We start from the raw sequence: 10,051 nt of genomic DNA on the forward strand, positions 1-10,051 counted from the left end.
TGCGTGTTCTTAGAGAGTTCATGGGTGATTGGAATATGGAGTTTGCAAGATTATGTGATTATGCTGATATGATAAAATAGACCAATCCAGGTAGCTCATGTTGGGTAAGGATGGACAGTGAAACTGAGCTAGGAAAAAATCTCTTTATTTACTTTTATGTGTGCTTTGATGCATTGAAGAAAGGTTGGTTAGAAGGATATAGGAGAATCATAGGTTTTGATGGTTGTTTCTTAAAGGGTGCTTGTAAAGGTGAGCTTCTAGTTGTTGTTGGCAAGAATGGAAATCAGCAAATGTTTCCTATAGCATGGGCAGTTCTGGACCAGGAGACAAAACATAGCTGGAGTTTTTTCATCAACTACTTGAAAGATGATTTGCAATTGGGAACTGGAGAAGTATTGACTGTGATGGCAGATATGCAAAAGGTAAGTATTATGTTCTGTTGTCTCTTAAGTAGTCTATTAAGTAATTTCGGTATTTGATGTTAATTAATGTGATATGTTCAATTGTTAAGTACTTAAGTATTCTGTTATTTTGTTAAGTAATTAAGTATTTTGTTATTTTGTTAAGTAACTAGCTGTTGTAGTAATTAGCTGTTCATTAGTATTCTGCTGCTGCTAAGTATTCTGTTATGTGTAGTAATACGCTACTGCAATTTGAATTAATTATTGTGTAGGGATTTGCTGCAGCTTTGAATGAAGTTTTACCTAATGCTGAATTTAGGATGTGTGCCAGGAATATATGGTCTAATTGGCATAAGAAATGGAAAGGAGAGGAAAGGAGAAAACAGTTTTTGAGGTGCTCTAAATCTAGTTATGAAGTTTAGTTTAAAGAGGAGCTTGAGAAAATGGACAAACTTGGTAAGGATATTTGTAGGGATTTGTTATATTATCCAAAAAAGTCATAGGTTAGAGCTTATTTTGAAGTGCATTCCAAGTGTGATATTGTTGAAAATAATATGTGTGAGACCTTTAATTCATGGATTTTAGATTCTAGGCATAAATCAATTATAACTATGTTGGAGGAGATTAGAAGGAAAATAATGACTAGGCAAGTGCATATGTTGAAATTTGTTGATACTTGGATATCTGATATATCACTTATGGCAAGGCTATTGTTAGAGGATAGCAAAGAGCTTGATAGAAAATGTACTGTCTTTTGGAATGCTGATGTTGGATTTGAGATTAGAGAAGGGCTGCATAAGCATGTAGTTAATCTGACTAATAAGATTTGCACTTGTAGAGCTTGGAAGTTGAGGGGTATTCCATGTCAACATGTTGTTCTTGCATACTATCACATAAATGAACAACCTGAACAGGCAGTGGAGCATTGGTATAAGAGGGATACCTTCTTAAAAGCATACAAGTATTTCATCCAGCCTATGACAAATATGAAGATGTGGCCTGAAACCAAAAATCCTAAGATAGAGCCTCCCAAACCTAAACCCATGCCTGGTAGACCTCATAGGAACAGAAGAAAAGGCAAAGATGAACCAAAAAAGAAATATGGAAAGTTGTCCAAGTGTGGAGTGAAAATGACATGTTCCAAGTGCCATCAACAAAGACATAACAAAAGATATTGTAAGGTAAATGTTTCTTGTCAAATATTTCCTGTTGCCATCACATGTTTCCTATTGTTCATATGAATCTAGTAATCTGTTTCCATCACTGTTATGTAATCTGTTGCTCAATGTTATGTAGGCTGAAAATTGGATGCTTTCACAGCAAGGTAGCCAAAGCTCACAAGGTTCTATCCAACCTAATGCAGTTGGAAGCTCAAGCCAACCTACAAACTCTGTGTGTTTTGATACAACAAGGGTTAGAAGGGATAATGAAGCTAGAAGCTCAAGCCAACTAACACCAAGTTCAGCAGATTCGAGCAGGCCTGCTAGAAGAGGATTAGGTAGTCAACTTCCTCCAAAGGGTAAAGCAACTACCAGCCAAAAGAGAGGAAGGGGTGCAAGTAAAGAAGATGCTGAAAAAGGAGCACAAAAAAGTCCAAAAATGTTGGATTTGGCATCTACACAGCTGCAAGTGGAACTCAAACACTAAATGAATATATTCATACATATTTCATCTATAATATGACTTAGAAATAACTTACTGATTGTGGTTCATTATTTGGCAAACTGCAGCCTGGAACATCAAGCCAACGAGTTATGGCAAGTGGTTCAACTTATAAGACTGCAGCTCCAACAAGAATTGACCTTGGTTTTAAAGCTAGAGGCTTAAGGTGGAAGGGTCAAGATGTTGTCACAACTTCCCAGTTGCAGCAGATGAAGGCAAACTTCAGCAAGAAGTAGTATCTTAGGAACTTATTTTCTCTATATGTTATGTAGCAGCAACCTATTATATTTTGGGATCTAGTTTTTGAAAGAACTAAACTTTAATGGTTGTATTCAGTCGTATAATCTTACTGTTCTGTTTTGGATATATGTTATGTAACAGCAACTTCAACCTTATTTTGTTTGTTTTGGCAGAATAGTTATTCTATGTTCTGAATAATTAGTCTATATAGCAGCAACTTCAGTCTATATGTTCTGCATTTTGAAACTGCATCTTATGGTTCTATGCCTTGTATAAAAGTTGTATATTACAGCACTTTCAAAATTCAACAGCTGTATATTACAACAACAGATTTAAAATTCAAAAGTTTATAACAAAATTCAGTTGTATTTATACAACATCTGAATATTACAACAACAGTTTCAAAACAGAAGTTTAAAGCAACATCACCAACATTACATATTAATCAACAACACCTGAAACAAACAAACTACATCAGTCATATAGTTTCCATAAAACGACCAATAATACAACAACAATCGTCAAAAAGATCCGTCTTCTTTTTGCTCGAACTTTCTCCTCTTCAAAAGATTTGACTCTCTTTAGTAAACTCCAAATTATATTCTTCGCTTGAGTAGGCATCTCATCGTCATACCAGCAGAAATAATCACATCCACCCTTTTTCTACAAATATCACAAAATACTTTTAATAAACTTTTATAAAAGAAAATAATTCATAAAACAGAATTTACAAATTATGAACAAACAATTTACCTTTCCGATTTTGCAAGCAAAAAACCTACGACCTGGGTTTAATTGGGTCCAAGAAGTATTCAACTTTGGAGAAACACCACACTTACAGATTCGAGCAGCAACGCAAGGTGACATTGACGAGTTCGTCGATTCCGAGAAGTTCGACATTAATAAACACGACAACAACAGAAATGAGAGGAAGAAGAGAAGAGAATAAATTAATTGATACCAAGAAGGGAAGAGAATAAATTAATTGATACCAAGAAGAGAACAAAAACGAGATAAAGAAGAGAAGAGAAGAAAAGAATAGAAGGAGAATTACTGGAGAAATCTGAGAAGAAGAGAAGCAAACAAATAGGTTTTTTAAGAATTGGGAAAGGGATTAGGGTTTAAAAAAAATTGACAATCCATGTTACCATTATGTGTCTAATTAGGAAAGGAAAAATCACTTATTGGAATTCTTCACCGGCCTAAATAGGTTTGAAGTCACGCTATATGCCACCAGCAAAAAATGTGTCTAATTGGTATGAGAATTGCCTCAGAAACGTGTCTAATTGCAAAGAGGTCTAGTTTAAGTGTTTAAGTGAAAGATCGTGCCAACTTTAGGTATCTCCGTATGTATTACGCCTAATTAATATCATGAAATATCCAACTTGAGCAATTTTTACACGTGACAAGTCTAATTTATTGAACTACAGATATTGGAACAAGGACATTGGAATTTTTGGTGGAAGGAATTCAAACGTTTGTGATGTTGATGATACATGCATGGCTAGGTTTTTAAGGCTACATGGATTTGATGTTAGTCCAGGCAAGTTTTTTTGGTAATTAAAATCAAGTATACAATCTAACAAATCGAGACTAGTTTTCTATCATAGCTCTTGCTGGACATGAAGCCCCAGCTGGGAGTTATCTAGCCTTGATACAATCCCTCTCCTATTTCTTTTATTATCTAAACTATATGAGGATACCAATTTAGTGTATTCGTGATTCTATCTAACCTAAGAAATATTTTGGCTCTAACGTGTATTTCTTGAATGATTAGTCGAAGGATAGAATTAGCAGATCTCTTCTTCTTCTAGAAAATAACATTGTTCCTCTCTTGCCAAATATGATAAACGGTTGCTGCTAATGACATTCTGCATACTGCTGCCCCACTTTTACCTTTGGCCACCTTTTCTATCCACTTCAGCTCTTCCTGCCAATCTCCCTTTGTTCTCTAAATGTCTTGCCAGTTTAGAAGCTACTGACGTATAGTTGCTGATACTTCACAGTCAAAGAATAAGTGTTGTAAGGTCTCATTTTCTCTTTGACAGAGTGAGCATGTTTTGTCTGCAATAATCCCCCATCTTGCTAGCTTTTCTTTTGTAGATAACCTATCTTGTATTGCCAGTTTTAGTATGAAGATCCACTTTAATTTGGTAGTCTTTGATTATTACATACTAGTTTCCTCCATGGTACCTTCTGAAACTCCCCTTGCATAGCTTTGTATATGTGTTCTTACAAAAAATCTCTCCATCATATTTACCTCCTCTTCTGTATATCCAGCAACCTCAAAGTAGTTTCTTGCTTTGAATATGATCTTTTGGATGATCCACGATGCACTCTTTGGTTCTGTATTCCATATAGTGTTCCCCTTTATGTAGTATGCATGAATCCACTGCATCCACAACTTTTCCTTCTTTGTACAAATATTCCATAAGAGTTTGCAAATAGCTTCTTTGTTCCACAGCCCCACATTGATGAAGTTTAGTCTTCCTGCTACCTTTCGAGCACACAGTTAATCCCAAGCAATCAATGCCTTTTGATAGGTTCAGCAGTTCCTGACCATAAGAATCTCCTGCATATTATTTCTATGAACTGAATGATTTTCTTTGGCATAATGAAAATCTGAGCCCAAAATGTTTGAATTGCAGCTAGAACACTCTTGATTAGTATTGCTCTGCTTGCATATGACAAAATATTTGTTGTCCAACATTGGATCCTGCTTAAAATTCTATCAATTAGAGGTTCACATTGGATAGCTGATAACCTCTTAGTGCTTAATGGGATATCTAGGTATCTGAAAGGTAGTTCATCTTTAGTGTATCCTAGCATGTCCATAATATGCTGCTGAGTCATGTTGTTCATTCCTCCAAAGTAAATACAACTTTTGTTAGGATTTGCAATTAGTCCCGAGGATGCAGAAAATACTTAAAATTGTTGATGGAGTATCTTGACTGATTGTATGTCCCCTCTACAGGAAAGAAGTAGATCATCAGCAAATCCCAATTGCATCAAGTTGACTTTGGCATATTTTGGGTGGAATTTAAATTTCTTGTTTTCCTTCAATGGCTTTAGTAGTCTGCTAAGAAACTTCATGGCCATCACAAATAATACTGGTGATACGGGATTCCCCTCCCTGAGTCCTTTCCTTGCCTCAAATGGTTTAGTTGGCTCACCATTAATTGTTATAGAGTAGGCAACTGTACTAAGACATGCCATTATCCACTTCACAAATTTTTCAGAGAATCCCAGTAGCTTCATCACCTGATCAATGCATACCCATTCTACAAAATTATAGGCTTTCTGCATATCTATTTTGACCATGCATCTTGGGGATATGTTCTTCCTCCCATAGCCTTTTACCAATTCATGACTCATAATTATGTTATCAGTAATCATTTTACTTGGCACAAAGGATGTTTGGAAGTTATCTATTAGGTCTGTCATAACTTCCTGTAATCTTGGTGTTAGGACTTTTGATATTATCTTGTACAGCTCTGTGCAGTAAGAAATAGGCCTGAATTCCTTAATGTTAGATGGATTCTTGACTTTAGGTATCAAAGTAATAGTGGTGCACATCATGGCGTTGCACATTTCAGCACTTTCAAAGAACACCATTACTGCTGCAGTAACCTCATTACCCAATATGTGACATGTCTTCTTGAAGAAATAAGAGTTATAATCATCACATCCCAGTACATTATTATCATCAATATCTAGTATAATCAATGCAAGTTAATGGAAAGTTAGTACCTTTTTTTTGGTTTCTCATTCGATGTCCGGTGCCGTATTGAGGCCACATTGGAAGGTAAACCGCTCCCTAAAACAAAGATGACTCCTTGCCCAAAGCTCGGACCCAAAACTTCTGGTTAAAGATAAAGGAATATTGAGTAGTTAACTACCACTTCTTTACAACCATTGTTTGTAAAAACTTAGTCTTTTTGTAAAGCTCACAAAATTTTGCAACTGTTCAGTTAATCCGAAATCTTATTTGTCACAGATGTGCTAAACAAGTTCAAAGATGGTGATCAATTCTTTTGCCTAAGAGGTGAACTGAACAAGTCACCAACAACTATGTTTAATCTTTATAGATGTTCCCAAGCTTTATCCCCAGGAGAAAAGATTCTTGAAGAGGCAAAGAATTTCACTTACAACTTCTTACAGCAATGTCTAGCAAACAACCAATGCTTAGACAAATGGGCCATAGCTAAGGACATCCCCGGAGAGGTAAATAATGAACAAATATTTTAATTTCTACATACTGCAATGTAAAATAAATTTTATAAGTTAACTACGTATAATTGTCCGTAGAAAATGCGATTAGCAACTTGAAAAATACGGGAAATCAACTACCTGTTACAATTTGCTAAGAATGTTGGACAACATTTGTTCATAGATACGATATGCACTAAAATTTCCATGGTATGCGAGCTTACCTCGGGTGCAATCTAGGCTATACATAGAACAATATGGTGGAGCAGATGATATTTGGATTGGCAAGACATTATACAGGTAGCTCTTTAAATATGTTCTCAAAGTTTAATTTCTCTGGAATTAATATAGCATATTATATATTTATAGTCAATAAAACTGTTCCTATATTAGTTTTCATTTGGTTTTCCTGTACATAAGTGTAGTTAAAAGAAAATTAAAGTTAAAAGAGCATTTAATTTGCTAAAACTACAAAATTCTAATCCTACCAATCTTATTTCTTGGGTACTTCAAACAAATAAATAATGTTATGACAATTCCTTTATGGAGACTAAAAGGTTATGTTTATTGAAGTGTTTGATTATCTCATCTAAAAGTTTAATTCGTCAAAGAGAATAATTTTGTCTACTTAATTTTCCTTTAATCAATAGGCACCTCACGTGTAAACTTGATTTTTTTTCCAACGACCAAGCATGTAATGTTTTTTGATAACGGGTGACAGTAAGACTTGAATTTAGGATCTTTGCTTTCTTTAATACTATGTTTAATTATTTGACCATGTCATCTATGAATCAAGTGGTGAAAACTAAGAGTTCAAAGACCACAAAGTATACGGTTGTCTAACAGTAAATTTGTTTATCTTTTGCTAATGTAGAATGCCCGATGTCAGCAACAATGTTTATTTACAAGCTGCAAAATTAGATTACATCGATTTGAATGGCTGATTATGCAACAGTATGCACTTGAAACTTTCTTATATACTACTAAACTTTATAAACAATCAAAATATTTAGCTTTTTTATCTTCTTTATTAATTTGCGTTCATAACATGAATAGGTGGTTTGAAAAGTGCAACTTTCAACAATTTGGAATAAGCAAAAAGTACCTCTTAGTTTCTTATTTCTTAGCTGCTGCAAGTATATTTGAAGTCGACAAGTCAAGAGAACGACTTGCATGGGCTAAATCTCGTGTAATATGTAAGATGACTACATCTTACTTCAATGAAGAAGCCACAACTTGGACCACTAGGAATTTATTGCTAATGGAATTCAAGGGCTCTCATGATCCAAGCAGGAAAAATAGGTATGTATATCTCTCCATCTAGTCGTTCTTTTTATTCAATTTCCCAGATTAATTGGGAGTTGTATATATTTCATCATAGCAAAGGAATACAAGAGGGGATATACCATTGACCTCAAAAATCCAAAATACAACCAAAAGGATAATAGGCTATTCTTCACAAAAAAAAAAGGGGGGCATGGTGAGCAATTCTTGTGCATCCCATACCCCATACAGAGAAATAAATTAGCTAACAAAAAAGTTGGCCTTATCAAGCTTAGTTCTAACGTTAGGCATTTGAATCTTATCCAACTTAAAAGGTCCTTTAGCTCCTTTAGGAAGTTGCTGAAAAGTAAAGAAGTATGACTCTATAGTAGATGTGGATGCTAGTTTAGCAAGGTAGTCCGTCACTTGATTTGCCTCTCGATAGCAATGCAATATGTTGATATTTACTTCCTCTTAACATCTGAGAGGTACTTTCAATGATGTTATTCATTTAATAATTGTTGGCCCTTTTCTCTTTCAGCATGTTGGCTACAATCAGAGAGTCAAGTTACAAGGAAAAATCTGTGTATCCATTTTGAACATCCCAATTAACGGGGCTTCCTATTATGGACTTAATTCGAATTTTTCTTTTTATCCAAGATCTCGAAACATGAATCGGCATAACTACTCAAATCGAGGGTTAAAGTCAACTTATGAAATTCTTAAGCTTACTAGTTATATTCAATGGTGTCGAACTCATTCAGAGCCTTTCGAGGTTCAAACCAAACATGCATACAAGTCCAAATACATGATATGAATATATAGAAAGTCCCAAATCAACTAATGGAGTATAAACGCATAAAATAAGGGGTTGGGTTGTTACACAAAATGTTTGTGTCTTAGTTAGCGGGAAGGTTATTAAAGCCTTAGATCCCTTTTTCTCCAAAATTGGGAGACTAGAGAAAATTTGGAGAAAGCAAGCTGCCACAAGAAAAATTTACTGACCATTTTGTTCACCCGGGCCAGTTCTTATGAGTAAATGAGTTTATTACTGTCGATGTCCTCCAACTTTAGAAATTCATCCATAACTTTAGCGCAAATGGTTTTACTTGCCAGCAATATGCATGTCATATATATTGTCCTCTCCAAAACCTATGGTAACTAAATGCAATATTCAAACTGGAACAACCATATTTTATTTTTCTTTTCCTTATGCTTTTGGCATTCAAAATATATGCACCCAACTAATTAGGACTTGTGCTACTCCTATAATGACCCGACTAGTCGTTTTACTTTTTACAACCTCGTTCCCCTAAATAAGACTTTCCGTACTTACTTTTATTGATTTATGACTTACGGGGATGGTTGGTTCGAGATTTGGAAGAGTTTGGGTTGAAATCGGAACACTTGGTTCCTTACGGTTGGCTTAAAAGGCCAAGTTTGACTTCGGTCAACATTTTAAGTAAACGACCTCAGAATCGAGATTTGACGGTTCCAATAGGTTCATATGATGATTTCGGACTTTGACGTACATTTGGATTGGGTTTTGGACGACCCGAGAGCGTTTTGGCGCCAAATAGTGAAAATGAGTTCTTGAAGAACTTTGAAGTTCTTTAAACTTGGTTTAGAGCAGATTTTGATGATATCGAGGTCCAAACGGGATATCGAGATCGGGAATAGTTCTGTTATATCATTTAAGACTGGCACGCAAAATTTCGTGTTATTCCGAGTAGTATAAGTACGTTTCGGCGCATTGGAAGTAGATTGAAGAACTTGAAGTTCATAAGTTTGATTCAATTGGTATTTAAGGTGTGATTCTTAGTTTTAATGTTGTTTCGGGCATTCCGAGGTTTCGAGCGAGTCCGTTTTATGATTCCAAACTTGTTGGTATGTTCGGTCGGGGCCCCAGGTGCCCTGAGCGTCAATCGGACGAGGCTCAGACTAAGTTGAAAATTTGAGCAAGAGCTAAAGCTCCAACAGCTGTCATAACCGCACTTGCGGTTGGTCAGCCGCAGGTGCGAGCTCACAGGTGCAGTTGGAGCCTAGCAGATGCGGCCCAAGGAGAGGAGCCCAGGTTCCGCAGAGGCGGCTCTCTTTTCACAGAAGCGGGTATCCGTCCGCAGGTGCAGCTCCTGCCGGCCCAGCCCAACTCCGCAGAAGCGGACTCTCGTCCGCAAATGTGGGACCGCATGTGCGTTCAATGCACCGCAAGTGCAAAAATCGTCGGGGCAGTGCACTTCATTAAATATAAGAGTTAGGCATTTTTCTCTCATTCT

At 36.0% G+C, this 10,051-nt stretch overlaps 1 pseudogene; it reads left to right on the forward strand.

The window, feature by feature from the left end:
* The first annotated feature begins 3,546 nt into the window (after positions 1-3,546).
* On the forward strand, positions 3,547-8,374 carry LOC142180729 (copal-8-ol diphosphate hydratase, chloroplastic-like; annotated as a pseudogene).
* The last annotated feature ends 1,677 nt before the right edge of the window (positions 8,375-10,051 follow it).

The sequence above is a fragment of the Nicotiana tabacum genome, chromosome 5 (genome assembly GCF_000715075.1).
Source record: "Nicotiana tabacum cultivar K326 chromosome 5, ASM71507v2, whole genome shotgun sequence".
NCBI classification, from domain to species: Eukaryota; Viridiplantae; Streptophyta; class Magnoliopsida; order Solanales; family Solanaceae; genus Nicotiana; species Nicotiana tabacum.